The following is an 18,719-nucleotide window of genomic DNA, read 5'->3' on the forward strand; positions in this document are numbered from 1 at the left end:
ACATGGAAATATCTACACCGCTATCTGTATAAACATGGAAATACCTATACAGTCATCTGTGTAAACATGGAAATATCTACACCACCATCTGTATAAACATGGAAATATCTTCAATGCCATCTGTATACACATGGAAATATCTACAGAGCCATCTGTATAAACATGTAAATATCTACACTGTTATCTCTATAAACATGAAAATATCTACACCGCCATATTTATAAACATGAAAATATCTACACTGCCATCTCCATAAATATGGAACTAACTACTCTGCCATCTGTAGAAACATGGAAACGTCTACACCGCCATCTGTGTGAACAAGGAAATATCTACAATGCCATGTTTATAAAGATGTAAATATCTGCACCGCGAGCAGTATAAACATGGAAATATCTACATCGCTATCTGTATAAACGTGGAAATACCAACACCGCTATTGGTATAAACATGGAAATATCTACAACGCCATCTATATAAACATGGAAATATGTACACCGCTATGTCTATAAACATGGAAATACATACACCGCTATCTCTATAAACATGGAAATATCTATACCGCTATCTGTATAAACATGGAAATATCTACAACGCTACCTGTATAAACATGGAAATATCTACACCGCGATCTGTATAAACATGGAAATATCTACACCGCGATCTGTATAAACATGGAGATATCTTCACCACGATCTGTAGATACATGGAAATAACTTCACCGCCATCTGTATAAACATGGTAATATCTACACCACCATCTATATAAACATGGAAATATCTACACCGCCATCTATATAAACATGGAAACATCTACAATGCCATCTGTAGAAAGATGGAAATATCTACACCGCAATCTGTGTAAACATGGAAATATCTACACCGATATCTGTAAAAACATGGAAATATCTACACTGCTATCTGTATAAACATGGAAATATCTACACCGCGATCTGTATAAACATGGAAATATCTACACCGCGATCTGTATAAACATGGAAATATCTACACAGCTATCTGTATAAACATGGAAATATCTACACAGCTATCTGTATAAACATGGAAATATCTACACCTCCATCTATATAAACATGGAAATACCTACAAAGTCATCTGTATAAACATGGAAATATCTACACAGCCATCGGTATAAACATGGAAATATCTACACAGCCATCTGTATATACATGGAAATGTCTACACCGCTATCTCTATAAACATGGAAATATCTGCACCGCCATCTGCATAAACATGGAAATACCTATACAGTCATCTGTGTGAACATGGAAATATCTACACCACCATCTGTATAAACATGGAAATATCTTCAATGCCATCTGTATACACATGGAAATATCTACAGAGCCATCTGTATAAACATGTAAATATCTACACTGTTATCTCTATAAACATGAAAATATCTACACCGCCATATCTATGAACATGAAAATATCTACACTGCCATCTCCATAAATATGGAACTAACTACTATGCCATCTGTATAAACATGGAAACATCTACACCGCCATCTGTGTGAACAAGGAAATATCTACAATGCCATGTTTATAAAGATATAAATATCTGCACCGCGAGCTGTATAAACATGGAAATATCTACATCGCTATCTGTATAAACGTGGAAATACCAACACCGCTATTGGTATAAACATGGAAATATCTACAACGCCATCTATATAAACATGGAAATATGTACACCGCTATGTCTATAAACATGGAAATACCTACACCGCTATCTCTATAAACATGGAAATACCTACACCGCTATCTGTATAAACATGGAAATATCTACACCGCTATCTGTATAAACATGGAAATATCTACACTGCGATCTGTATAAACATGGAAATATCTAGACCGCGATCTGTATAAACATGGAAATATCTACACCGCTATGTCTATAAACATGGAAATACCTACACCGCTATCTCTATAAACATGGAAATATCTACACCGCTATCTGTATAAACATGGAAATACCTACACCGCCATCTATATAAACATGGAAATATCTACAATGCCATCTGTAGAAAGATGGAAATATCTACACCGCAATCTGTGTAAACATGGAAATATCTACACCGATATCTGTAAAAACATGGAAATATCTACACCGCTATCTGTACAAACATGGAAATATCTACACCGTGATCTGTATAAACATGGAAATATCTACACCGCGTTCTGTATAAACATGGAAATATCTACACCGCTATCTGTATAAACATGGAAATATCTACCCAGCTATCTCTATAAACATGGAAATATCTACACCGCCATCTGTATAAACATGGAAATACCTACAAAGTCATCTGTATAAACATGGAAATATCTACACAGCCATCTGTATATACATGGAAATATCTACACCGCTATCTGTATAAACATGGAAATAACTACACCGCTATTTGTATAAACAAGCAATTATGTACACCGTGAACTGTATAAACATGGAAATATCTACACCGCCATCTCTATAAACATGGAAATATCCACAGCACGATCAGTATAAATATGGAAATATCTACACTGCTATCTGTATATACATGGAAATATCTCCAATGCTATCTCCAAATACATCAAAATATCTACACCGCCGTCTGTATAAACATGGAAGTACTTAGAAAGTCATCTGCATAAACATGGAAATATCTACACCGCCATCTGTATAAACATGGAAATATCTACACAGTCATGTGTATATACATGTAAATATCTACACCGCTATCTATATAAACATGGAAATCACTACACCGCTATCTGTATAAACATGGAAATATCTACACCACCATCTACATATCAATGGAAATATCTGTGCCGCCATCTGTATAAACATGGAAATATCTACACGGTCATCCATGTATAGATGGAAATATCAACACCGCCATCTGTACAAACATGGAAATATCTGCACCGCTATCTGTATAACCATGGAAATATCTACACCGTGGTCTGTATAAACATGGAAATATCTACACCGCCATCTCTATAAACATGGAAATATCTACACCCCTATCTGTATAAACATGGAAATATCCACACCGCTATCTCTATAAACATGGAAAAATCAACACCGCTGTCTCTATGAACATGGAAATATCTACACTGCCATCTCTAAAAACATGGAAATATCTTCACCACGATCAGTATAAACATGGAAACATCTACACCGCTATCTGTATAAAGATGGACATATCTCCACTGCAATCTCTATAAACATCGAAATATCTACACCGCCATCTGTATAAACATGGAAATACTTACAAAGTTATCTGTATAAACATGGAAATATCTACACCGCCATCTGTATAAACATGGAAATACCTATACAGTCATCTGTGTAAACATGGACATATCTACACCACCATCTGTATAAACATGGAAATATCTTCATTGCCATCTGAGTACACATGGAAATACCTACACGGCAATCTGTGTATAGATGGAAACATCAACACCGCCATCTGTACAAACATGGAAATATCTACACTGCTATCTCAATAAACGTGGAAATATCTACACTGCGGTCTGTATAAACATGGAAATATCTAAACCGGTATCTGTATAAACATGGAAATATCTACACCATGATCTGTGTAAACATGGAAATATATACACCACTATCTGTATAAACATGGAAATATCTGCACCGCTATCTCTACAAACATGGAAATATCTACAATGACATCTGTATAAACATGGAAATACATACACAGTCATGTGTAGGAACATTTAAATATCTACACTGCCATCTGTATAAACATAGAAATATCTACAAAGCCCTCTGTATAAATATGGAAATATCTGCATAGGCAATTGTGTAAACATGGAAATATCTGCTCTGCTATCTGTATAAACATGGAAATACCTACACCGCTGTCTCTATAAACATGGAAATATGTACACCGCTATGTGTACAAACATGGAAATATCTCCACTGCTCTCTGTATAAACCTGGAAATATCTCCACCGTTATCTGTATGAACATGGAAATATCTACAGCGCCATCTCTATAAACATTGAAATATCTACACTGCCATCTGTAAAAACATGGAAATATCTACACCGCCAACTGTACAAACATGGAAATATCTACACCAACATCTGTATAAACATGGAAATAACTACAATACCATCTGTATACTCATGGAAATATCTACACAGACATCTGTATAAATATGGAAACAACTACATGGCCATCTGTATAAACATGGAAATATCTACACTGCCATCTGTAGAAAGATGGAAATATCTACACCGCTATCTCTATAAATATGGAAATATCTACACCGCCATCTCTATAAACATGAAAATATCTACACTGCCATATCAATAAAGATGGAATTATCTACTCCGCCATGTGTATAAACACGGAAATATCTACACCACCATCTGTGTAAACATGGAAATATCTACACCGCTATCTGTATAAACATGGAAATATCTACAATGCCATCTGTATACACATGGAAATATCTAAACAGCCATCTGTATAAGCATGTAAATATCTACACTGCTATCTCTATAAACATGGAAATATCTACACCGCCATCTCTATAAACATGAAAATATCTACACTGCCATCTCTATAAATATGGAACTAACTACTCCGCCATCTGTATAAACATGGAAACATATACACCGCCATCTGTGTGAACAAGGAAATATCTACAATGCCATCTGTATAAAGATATAAATATCTGCACCGCGAGCTGTATAAACATGGAAATTCCTACATCGCTATCTGTATAAACGTGGAAATACCAACACCGCTATCTCTATAAACATGGAAATATCTACACCGCTATCTGTATAAACATGGAAATATCTACACCGCGATCTGTATAAACATGGAAATATCTACACCGCGATCTGTATAAACATGGAAATATCTTCACCACGATCTCTATATACATGGAAATATATACACCGCTATCTGTATAAACATGGTAATATCTACACCACCATCTATATAAACATGGACATATCTACACCTCCATCTATATAAACATGGAAATATCTACAATGCTATCTGTAGAAACATGGGAATAACTACCCCGCAATCTGTTTAAACATGGAAATATCTAAACCGATATCTGTAAGAACATGGAAATATCTACACCGCTATCTGTATAAACATGGAAATATCTACACCGCGATCTGTATAAACATGGAAATATCTACCCCGCGATCTGTATAAACATGGAAATATCTACACCGCCATGTGTATAAACATGGAAATACCTACAAAGTCATCTGTATAAACATGGAAATATCTACACAGCCATCGGTATAAACATGGAAATATCTACACAGCTATCTGTATATACATGGAATTATCTACACCGCTATCTGTATAAACATGGAAATAACTACACCGCTATTTGTAGAAACAAGCAAATATCTACACCGTGATCTGTATAAACATGGAAATATCTACACCGCCATCTCTATAAACATGGAAATATCTACAACCCTATTTCTATAAACATGGAAATATCCACACCGCTATCTCCATAAACATGGAAAAATCAACACCGCTGTCTCTATGAACATGGAAATATCAACACCGCCATCTCTATAAACATGGAAATATCTACACCACGATCAGTATAAACATGGAAACATCTACACCGCCATCTGTATAAACATGGAAATATCTCCACTGCTATCTCAATAAACATCGAAATATCAACACCGCCATCTGTATAAACATGGAAATACTTACAAAGTTATCAGTATAAACATGGAAATATCTACACCGCGATCTGTATAAACATGGAAATATCTACCCCGCGATCTGTATAGACATGGAAATATCTACACCGCCATCTGTATAAACATGGAAATACCTACAAAGTCATCTGTATAAACATGGAAATATCTACACAGCCATCGGTATAAACATGGAAATATCTACACAGCCATCTGTATATACATGGAAATATCTACACCGCTATCTGTATAAACATGGAAATAACTACACCGCTATTTGTATAAACAAGCAATTATGTACACCGTGAACTGTATAAACATGGAAATATCTACACCGCCATCTCTATAAACATGGAAATATCCACAGCACGATCAGTATAAATATGGAAATATCTACACTGCTATCTGTATATACATGGAAATATCTCCAATGCTATCTCCAAATACATCAAAATATCTACACCGCCGTCTGTATAAACATGGAAGTACTTAGAAAGTCATCTGCATAAACATGGAAATATCTACACCGCCATCTGTATAAACATGGAAATATCTACACAGTCATGTGTATATACATGTAAATATCTACACCGCTATCTATATAAACATGGAAATCACTACACCGCTATCTGTATAAACATGGAAATATCTACACCACCATCTACATATCAATGGAAATATCTGTGCCGCCATCTGTATAAACATGGAAATATCTACACGGTCATCCGTGTATAGATGGAAATATCAACACCGCCATCTGTACAAACATGGAAATATCTGCACCGCTATCTGTATAACCATGGAAATATCTACACCGTGGTCTGTATAAACATGGAAATATCTAAACCGCCATCTCTATAAACATGGAAATATCTACACCCCTATCTGTATAAACATGGAAATATCCACACCGCTATCTCTATAAACATGGAAAAATCAACACCGCTGTCTCTATGAACATGGAAATATCTACACTGCCATCTCTATAAACATGGAAATATCTTCACCACGATCAGTATAAACATGGAAACATCTACACTGCTATCTGTATAAACATGGACATATCTCCACTGCAATCTCTATAAACATCGAAATATCTACACCGCCATCTGTATAAACATGGAAATACTTACAAAGTTATCTGTATAAACATGGAAATATCTACACCGCCATCTGTATAAACATGGAAATACCTATACAGTCATCTGTGTAAACATGGACATATCTACACCACCATCTGTATAAACATGGAAATATCTTCATTGCCATCTGAGTACACATGGAAATACCTACACGGCAATCTGTGTATAGATGGAAACATCAACACCGCCATCTGTACAAACATGGAAATATCTACACTGCTATCTCAATAAACGTGGAAATATCTACACTGCGGTCTGTATAAACATGGAAATATCTAAACCGGTATCTGTATAAACATGGAAATATCTACACCATGATCTGTGTAAACATGGAAATATATACACCACTATCTGTATAAACATGGAAATATCTGCACCGCTATCTCTACAAACATGGAAATATCTACAATGACATCTGTATAAACATGGAAATACATACACAGTCATGTGTAGGAACATTTAAATATCTACACTGCCATCTGTATAAACATAGAAATATCTACAAAGCCCTCTGTATAAATATGGAAATATCTGCATAGGCAATTGTGTAAACATGGAAATATCTGCTCTGCTATCTGTATAAACATGGAAATACCTACACCGCTGTCTCTATAAACATGGAAATATGTACACCGCTATGTGTACAAACATGGAAATATCTCCACTGCTCTCTGTATAAACCTGGAAATATCTCCACCGTTATCTGTATGAACATGGAAATATCTACAGCGCCATCTCTATAAACATTGAAATATCTACACTGCCATCTGTAAAAACATGGAAATATCTACACCGCCAACTGTACAAACATGGAAATATCTACACCAACATCTGTATAAACATGGAAATAACTACAATACCATCTGTATACACATGGAATTATCTACACAGACATCTGTATAAATATGGAAATAACTACACGGCCATCTGTATAAACATGGAAATATCTACACTGCCATCTGTAGAAAGATGGAAATATCTACACCGCTATCTCTATAAATATGGAAATATCTACACCGCCATCTCTATAAACATGAAAATATCTACACTGCCATATCAATAAAGATGGAATTATCTACTCCGCCATGTGTATAAACACGGAAATATCTACACCACCATCTGTGTAAACATGGAAATATCTACACCGCTATCTGTATAAACATGGAAATATCTACAATGCCATCTGTATACACATGGAAATATCTAAACAGCCATCTGTATAAGCATGTAAATATCTACACTGCTATCTCTATAAACATGGAAATATCTACACCGCCATCTCTATAAACATGAAAATATCTACACTGCCATCTCTATAAATATGGAACTAACTACTCCGCCATCTGTATAAACATGGAAACATATACACCGCCATCTGTGTGAACAAGGAAATATCTACAATGCCATCTGTATAAAGATATAAATATCTGCACCGCGAGCTGTATAAACATGGAAATTCCTACATCGCTATCTGTATAAACGTGGAAATACCAACACCGCTATCTCTATAAACATGGAAATATCTACACCGCTATCTGTATAAACATGGAAATATCTACACCGCGATCTGTATAAACATGGAAATAGCTACACCGCGATCTGTATAAACATGGAAATATCTTCACCACGATCTCTATATACATGGAAATATCTACACCGCTATCTGTATAAACATGGTAATATCTACACCACCATCTATATAAACATGGACATATCTACACCGCCATCTATATAAACATGGAAATATCTACAATGCTATCTGTAGAAACATGGAAATATCTACCCCGCAATCTGTTTAAACATGGAAATATCTAAACCGATATCTGTAAGAACATGGAAATATCTACACCGCTATCTGTATAATCATGGAAATATCTACACCGCGATCTGTATAAACATGGAAATATCTACCCCGCGATCTGTATAAACATGGAAATATCTACACCGCCATGTGTATAAACATGGAAATACCTACAAAGTCATCTGTATAAACATGGAAATATCTACACAGCCATCGGTATAAACATAGAAATATCTACACAGCTATCTGTATATACATGGAATTATCTACACCGCTATCTGTATAAACATGGAAATAACTACACCGCTATTTGTAGAAACAAGCAAATATCTACACCTTGATCTGTATAAACATGGAAATATCTACACCGCCATCTCTATAAACATGGAAATATCTACACCCCTATTTCTATAAACATGGAAATATCCACACCGCTATCTCCATAAACATGGAAAAATCAACACCGCTGTCTCTATGAACATGGAAATATCAACACCGCCATCTCTATAAACATGGAAATATCTACACCACGATCAGTATAAACATGGAAACATCTACACCGCCATCTATATAAACATGGAAATATCTCCACTGCTATCTCAATAAACATTGAAATATCAACACCGCCATCTGTATAAACATGGAAATACTTACAAAGTTATCAGTATAAACATGGAAATATCTACACCGCGATCTGTATAAACATGGAAATATCTACCCCGCGATCTGTATAAACATGGAAATATCTACACCGCCATCTGTATAAACATGGAAATACCTACAAAGTCATCTGTATAAACATGGAAATATCTACACAGCCATCGGTATAAACATGGAAATATCTACACAGCCATCTGTATATACATGGAAATATCTACACCGCTATCTGTATAAACATGGAAATAACTACACCGCTATTTGTAGAAACAAGCAAATATCTACACCGTGATCTGTATAAACATGGAAATATCTACACCGCCATCTCTATAAACATGGAAATATCTACACCCCTATCTGTATAAACATGGAAATATCCACACTGCTATCTCTATAAACATGGAAAAATCAACACCGCTGTCTCTATGAACATGGAAATATTCACATCGCCATCTCTATAAACATGGAAATATCTACACCACTATCAGTATAAACATGGAAACATCTACACCGCTATCTGTATAAACATGGAAATATCTCCAATGCTATCTCTATAAAAATCGAAATATCTACACCGCCATCTGTATAAACATGGAAATACTTACAAAGTTATCTGTATAAACATGGAAATATCTACACCGCCATCTGTATAAACATTTAAATACCTATACAGTCATCTGTGTCAACATGAACATATCTACACCACCATCTGTATAAACATGGAAATATCTTCAATGCCATCTGAATACACATGGAAATACCTACATGGCAATCTGTGTATAGATGGAAACATCAACACTGCCATCTGTACAAACATGGAAACATCTACACTGCTATCTCTATAAACGTGGAAATATCTACCCTGCGGTCTGTATAAACATGGAAATATCTACACCGGTATCTGTATAAACATGGAAATATCTACACCATGATCTGTATAAACATGTTAATATATACACCGCTATCTGTATAAACATGGAAATATCTGCACCGCTATCTCTATAAACATGGAAATATCTACAAAGTCATCTGTATAAACATGGAAATACCTAAACAGTCATGTCTAGGAACATTTAAATATCTACACTGCTATCTGTATAAACATAGAAATATCTACAAAGCCCTCTGTATAAATATGGAAATATCTGCATAGGCATCTGTGTATACATGGAAATATCTGCACCGCTATCTGTATAAATATGGAAATAGCTACACCGCTGTCTCTATAAACATGGAAATATGTACACCGCTATGTGTATAAACATGGAAATATCTCCACTGCTCTCTGTATAAACCTGGAAATATCTCCACCGTTATCTGTATAAACATGGAAATATCTACAGCGCCATCTTTATAAACATTGAAATATCTACACTGCCATCTGTAAAAACATGGAAATATCTACACCGCCATCTGTATGAACATGGAAATATCTACACCACCATCTGTATAAACATGGAAATAACTACAATACCATCTGTATACACATGGAAATATCTACACAGACATGTGTATAAATATGGAAATAACTACACGGCCATCTGTATTAACATGGAAATACCTACACTGCCATCTGTAGAAAGATGGAAATATCTACACCGCAATCTCTATAAATATGGAAATATCTACACCGCCATCTCTATAAACATGAAAATATCTGGAATGCCATCTCCATAAAAACGGAAGTATCTACCCCACCATGTGTATAAACACGGAAATATCTACACCACCGTCTGTGTAAACATGGAAATATCTACACCGCTATCTGTATAAACATGGAAATATCTACAATGCCATCTGTATACACATGGAAATATCTAAACAGCCATCTGTATAAGCATGTAAATATCTACACCGCCATCTCTATAAACATGAAAATATCTACAATGCCATCTCCATAAATATGGAACTAACTACTCCACCATCTGTATAAACATGGAAACATCTACACCGCCATCTGTGTGAACAAGGAAATATCTACAATGCCATCTGTATAAAGATATAAATATCTGCACCGCGAGCTGTATAAACATGGAAATATCTACATCGCTATCTGTAAAAACGTGGAAATACCAACACCGCTATCGGTATAAACATGGAAATATCTACAACGCCATCTATATAAACATGGAAATATCTACACCGCTATGTCTATAAACATGGAAATACCTACACCGCTATCTCTATAAACATGGAAATATCTACACCGCTATCTGTATAAACATGGTAATATCTACACCACCATCTATATAAACATGGAAATACCTACACCGCCATCTATATAAACATGGAAATATCTACAATGCCATCTGTAGAAACATGGAAATATCTACCCGGCAATCTGTGTAAACATGGAAATATCTACACCGATATCTGTAAAAACATGGAAATATCTACACCGCTATCTGTATAAACATGGAAATATCTACAACGCTATCTGTATAAACATGGAAATATCTACACCGTGATCTGTATAAACATGGAAATATCTACACCGCCATCTGTATAAACATGGAAATACCTACGAAGTCATCTGTATAAGCATGGAAATATCTACACAGCCATCGGTATAAACATGGAAATATCTACACAGCCATCTGTATATACATGGAAATATCTACACTGCTATCTGTATAAACATGGAAATAACTACACCGCTATTTGTATAAACAAGCAAATATCTACACCGTGGTCTGTATAAACATGGAAATATCTACACCGCCATCTCTATAAACATGGAAATATCTACAGCCCTATTTGTATAAACATGGAAATATCCACACCGCTATCTCCATAAACATGGAAAAATCAACACCGCTGTCTCTTTGAACATGGAAATATCTACACCGCCATCTCTATAAACATGGAAATATCTACACCACGATCAGTATAAACATGGAAACATCTACACCGCCATCTGTATAAACATGGAAATATCTCCACTGCTATCTCAATAAACATCGAAATATCTACACCGCCATCTGTATAAACATGGAAATACTTACAAAGTTATCTGTATAAACATGGAAATATATACACCGCCATCTGTACAAACATGGAAATACCTATACAGTCATCTGTGTAAACATGGACATATCTACACCACCATCTGTATAAACATGGAAATATCTTCAATGCCATCTGAATACACATGGAAATACCTACACGGCAATCTGTGTATAGATGGAAACATCAACACCGCCATCTGTACAAACATGGAAATATCTACAGTGCTATCTCTATAAACGTGGAAATATCTACACTGCGGTCTGTATAAACATGGAAATATCTACACCGGTATCTGTATAAACATGGAAATATCTACACCATGATCTGTGTAAACATGGAAATATCTACACCGCTATCTGTATAAACATGGAAATATCTACAATGCCATCTGTATACACATGGAAATATCTAAACAGCCATCTGTATAAGCATGTAAATATCTACACTGCTATCTCTATAAACATGGAAATATCTACACCGCCATCTCTATAAACATGAAAATATCTACACTGCCATCTCCATAAATATGGAACTAACTACTCCGCCATCTGTATAAACATGGAAACATCTACACCGCCATCTGTGTGAAGAAGGAAATATCTACAATGCCATCTGTATAAAGATATAAATATCTGCACCGCGAGCTGTATAAACATGGAAATATCTACATCGCTATCTGTATAAACGTGGAAATACCAACACCGCTATCTCTATAAAAATGGAAATATCTACACCGCTATCTGTATAAACATGGAAATATCTACACCGCCATCTGTATAAACATGGAAATACCTATACAGTCATCAGTGTAAACATGGACATATCTACACCACCATCTGTATAAACATGGAAATATCTTCAATGCCATCTGAATACACATGGAAATACCTACACGGCAATCTGTGTATAGATGGAATCATCAACACTGCCATCTGTACAAACATGGAAATATCTACACTGCTATCTCTATAAACGTGGAAATATCTACACTGCGGTCTGTATAAACATGGAAATATCTACACCGGTATCAGTATAAACATGGAAATATCTACACCATGATCTGTGTAAACATGGAAATATATACACCGCTATCTGTATAAACATGGAAATATCTGCAACGCTATCTCTATAAACATGGAAATATCTACACCGCTATCTGTATAAACATGGAAATATCTACACCGTGATCTGTATAAACATGGAAATATCTACACCGTGATCTGAGTAAACATGGAAATATCTTCACCACTATCTGTATGTACATGGAAATATCTACACAGCTATCTGTATAAACATGGTAATATCTACACCACCATCTATATAAACATGGAAATACCTACAAAGTCATCTGTATAAACATGGAAATATCTACACAGCCATCTGTATAAACATGGAAATATCTACACAGCCATCTGTATATACATGGAAATATCTACACCGCTATCTGAATAAACATAGAAATAACGACACCTCTATTAGTAAAAACAAGGAAATATCTACACCGTGATCAGTATAAACATGGAAATATTTACACCACCATCTGTATAAACATGGAAATATCTTCAATGCCATCTGTATACACATGGAAATATCTACAGAGCCATCTGTATAAACATGTAAATATCTACACTGTTATCTCTATAAACATGAAAATATCTACACCGCCATCTCTATAAACATGAAAATATCTACACTGCCATCTCCATAAATATGGAACTAACTACTCTGCCATCTGTATAAACATGGAAACATCTACACCGCCATCTGTGTGAACAAGCAAATATCTACAATGCCATGTTTATAAAGATATAAATATCTGCACCGCGAGCTGTATAAACATGGAAATATCTACATCGCTATCTGTATAAACATGGAAATACCAACACCACTATTGGTATAAACATGGAAATATCTACAACGCCATCTATATAAACATGGAAATATCTACACCGCTATGTCTATAAACATGGAAATACCTACACCGCTATCTCTATAAACATGGAAATATCTACACCGCTATCTGTATAAACATGGAAATATCTACACCGATATCTGTATAAACATGGAAATATCTATACCGCGATCTGTATAAACATGGAAATATCTACACCGCGATCTGTATAAACATGGAAATATCTTCACCACGATCTGTAGATACATGGAAATATCTACACCGCTATCTGTATAAACGTGGTAATATCTACACCGCCATCTATATAAACATGGAAATATCTACACCACCATCTATATAAACATGGAAATATCTTCAATGCCATCTGTAGAAAGATGGAAATATCTACACCGCAATCTGTGTAAACATGGAAATATCTACACCGATTTCTGTAAAAACATGGAAATATCTACACCGCTATCTGTATAAACATGGAAATATCTACACCGCGATCTGTATAAACATGGAAATATCTATAACGAGATCTGTATAAACATGGAAATATCTACACCGCTATCTGTATAAACATGGAAATATCTACACAGCTATCTCTATAAACATGGAAATATCTACACCGCCATCTGTATAAACATGGAAATACCTACAAAGTCATCTGTATAAACATGGAAATATCTACACAGCCATCGGTATAAACATGGAAATATCTACACAGCCATCTGTATATACATGGAAATATCTACACCGCTATCTGCATAAACATGGAAATAACTACACCGCTATTTGTATAAACAAGCAAATATCTACACCGTGATCTGTATAAACTTGGAAATATCTACACGGCCATCTCTATAAACATGGAAATATCTACAGCACGATCAGTATAAATATGGAAATATCTACACCGCTATCTGTATAAACATGGAAATATCTCCAATGCTATCTCTATAAACATCAAAATATCTACACCGCCATCTGTATAAACATGGAAATACTTACAAAGTCATCTGTATAAACATGGAAATATCTACACCGCCATCTGTATAAACATGGAAATATCTACACAGCCATTTGTATATACATGTAAATATCTACACCGCTATCTATATAAACATGGAAATCACTACACCGCTATCTGTATAAACATGGAAATATCTACACCACCATCTACATATCCATGGAAATATCTGCGCCGCCATCTGTATAAACATGGAAATATCTACACGGTCATCTGTGTATAGATGGAAATATCAACACCACCATCTGTACAAACATGGAAATATCTGCACCACTATCTGTATAACCATGGAAATATCTACACCGTGGTCTGTATAAAAATGGAAATATCTACAGCGCCATCTTTATAAACATTGAAATATCTACACTGCCATCTGTAAAAACATGGAAATATCTACACCGCCAACTGTATAAACATGGAAATATCTACAGCACCATCTGTATAAACATGGAAATAACTACAATACCATCTGTATACATATGGAAATATCTACACAGACAACTGTATAAATATGGAAATAACTACACGGCCATCTGTATAAACATGGAAATATCTACACTGCCATCTGTAGAAAGATGGAAATATCTACACCGCAATCTCTATAAATATGGAAATATCTACACCGCCATCTCTATAAACATGAAAATATCTGCAATGCCATCTCCATAAAGACGGAAGTATCTACCCCGCCATGTGTATAAACACGGAAATATGTACACCACCGTCTGTGTAAACATGGAAATATCTACACCGCTATCTGTATAAACATGGAAATATCTACAATGCCATCTGTATACACATGGAAATATCTAAACAGCCATCTGTATAAGCATGTAAATATCTACACCGCCATCTCTATAAACATGAAAATATCTACACTGCCATCTCCATAAATATGGAACTAACTACTCCGCCATCTGTATAAACATGTAAACATCTACACCGCCATCTGTGTGAACAAGGAAATATCTACAATGCCATCTGTATAAAGATATAAATATCTGCACCGCGAGCTGTATAAACATGGAAATATCTACATCGCTATCTGTATAAACGTGGAAATACCAACACCGATATCGGTATAAACATGGAAATCTCTACAACGCCATCTATATAAACATGGAAATATCTACACCGCTATGTCTATAAACATGGAAATACCTACACCGCTATCACTATAAACATGGAAATATCTACACCGCTATCTGTATAAACATGGTAATATCTACACCACCATCTATATAAACATGGAAATATCTACACCGCCATCTATATAAACATGGAAATATCTACAATGCCATCTGTAGAAACATGGAAATATCTACCCCGCCATCTGTATAAACATGGAAATACCTACAAAGTCATCTGTATAAACATGGAAATATCTACACAGCCATCGGTATAAACATGGAAATATCTACACAGCCATCTGTATATACATGGAAATATCTACACCGCTATCTGTATAAACATGGAAATAACTACACCGCTATTTGTATAAACAAGCAAATATCTACACCGTGATCTGTATAAACATGGAAATATCTACACCGCCATCTCTATAAACATGAAAATATCTACAACCCTATTTGTATAAACATGGAAATATCCACACCGCTATCTCCATAAACATGGAAAAATCAACACCGCTGTCTCTATGAACATGGAAATATCTACACCGCCATCACTATAAACATGGAAATATCTACACCACGATCAGTATAAATATGGAAACATCTACACCGCCATCTGTATAAACATGGAAATATCTCCACTGCTATCTCTATAAACATCGAAATATCTACACTGCCATCTGTATAAACATGGAAATACTTACAAAGTTATCTGTATAAACATGGAAATATATACACCGCCATCTGTATAAACATGGAAATACTTACAAAGTTATCTGTATAAACATGGAAATATATACACCGCCATCTGTATAAACATGGAAATACCTATACAGTCGTCTGTGTAAACATGGACATATCTACACCACCATCTGTATAAACATGGAAATATCTTCAATGCCATCTGAATACTCATGGAAATACCTACACGGCAATCTGTGTATAGATGGAAACATCAACACCGCCATCTGTACAAACATGGAAATATCTACACTGCTATCTCTATAAACGTGGAAATATCTACACTGCGGTCTGTATAAACATGGAAATATCTACACCGGTATCTGTATAAACATGGAAATATCTACACCATGATCTGTGTAAACATGGAAATATATACACCGCTATCTGTATAAACATGGAAATATCTGCACCTCTATCTCTATAAACATGGAAATATCTACAAAGACATCTGTATAAACATGGAAACACATACACAGTCATGTGTAGGAACATTTAAATATCTACACTGCCATCTGTATAAACAAAGAAATATCTACAAAGCCCTCTGTATAAATATGGAAATATCTGCATACGCATCTGTGTAAACATGGAAATATCTGCACCGCTATCTGTATAAACATGGAAATACCTACACCGCTGTCTCTATAAACATGGAAATATGTACACCGCTATGTGTATAAACATGGAAATATCTCCACTGCTCTCTGTATAAACCTGGAAATATCTCCACCGTTATCTGTATAAACATGGAAATATCTACAGCGCCATCTCTATAAACATTGAAATATCTACACTGCCATCTGTAAAAACATGGAAATATCTACACCGCCAACTGCATAAACATGGAAATATCTACACCACCATGTGTATAAACATGGAAATAACTGCAATACCATCTGTATACACATGGAAATATCTACAAAGACATCTGTATAAATATGGAAATAACTACACGGCCATCTGTATAAACATGGAAATATCTACACTGCCATCTGTAGAAAGATGGAAATATCTTCACCGGTATCTCTATAAATATGGAAATATCTACACCGCCATCTCTATAAACATGAAAATATCTACACTGCCATCTCCATAAAGATGGAAGTATCTACTCCGCCATGTGTATATACACGGAAATATCTATACCACCATCTGTGTAAACATGGAAATATCTACACCGCTATCTGTATAAACATGGAAATATCTACAATGCCATCTGTATACACATGGATATATCTAAACAGCCATCTCTATAAACATTAAAATATCTACACTGCCATCTCCATAAATATGGAACTAACTACTACGCCATCTGTATAAACATGGAAACATCTACACCGCCATCTGTGTGAACAAGGAAATATCTACAATGCCATCTGTATAAAGATATAAATATCTGCACCGCGAGCTGTATAAACATGGAAATATCTACATCGCTATCTGTATAAACGTGGAAATACCAAGACAGCTATCAGTATAAACATGGAAATATCTACAACGCCATCTATATAAACATGGAAATATCTACACCGCTATGTCTATAAACATGGAAATACCTACACCGCTATCTCTATA

This window comes from Pan paniscus, chromosome 6 (genome assembly GCF_029289425.2).
Source record: "Pan paniscus chromosome 6, NHGRI_mPanPan1-v2.0_pri, whole genome shotgun sequence".
In the NCBI taxonomy this organism is placed as follows: domain Eukaryota; kingdom Metazoa; phylum Chordata; class Mammalia; order Primates; family Hominidae; genus Pan; species Pan paniscus.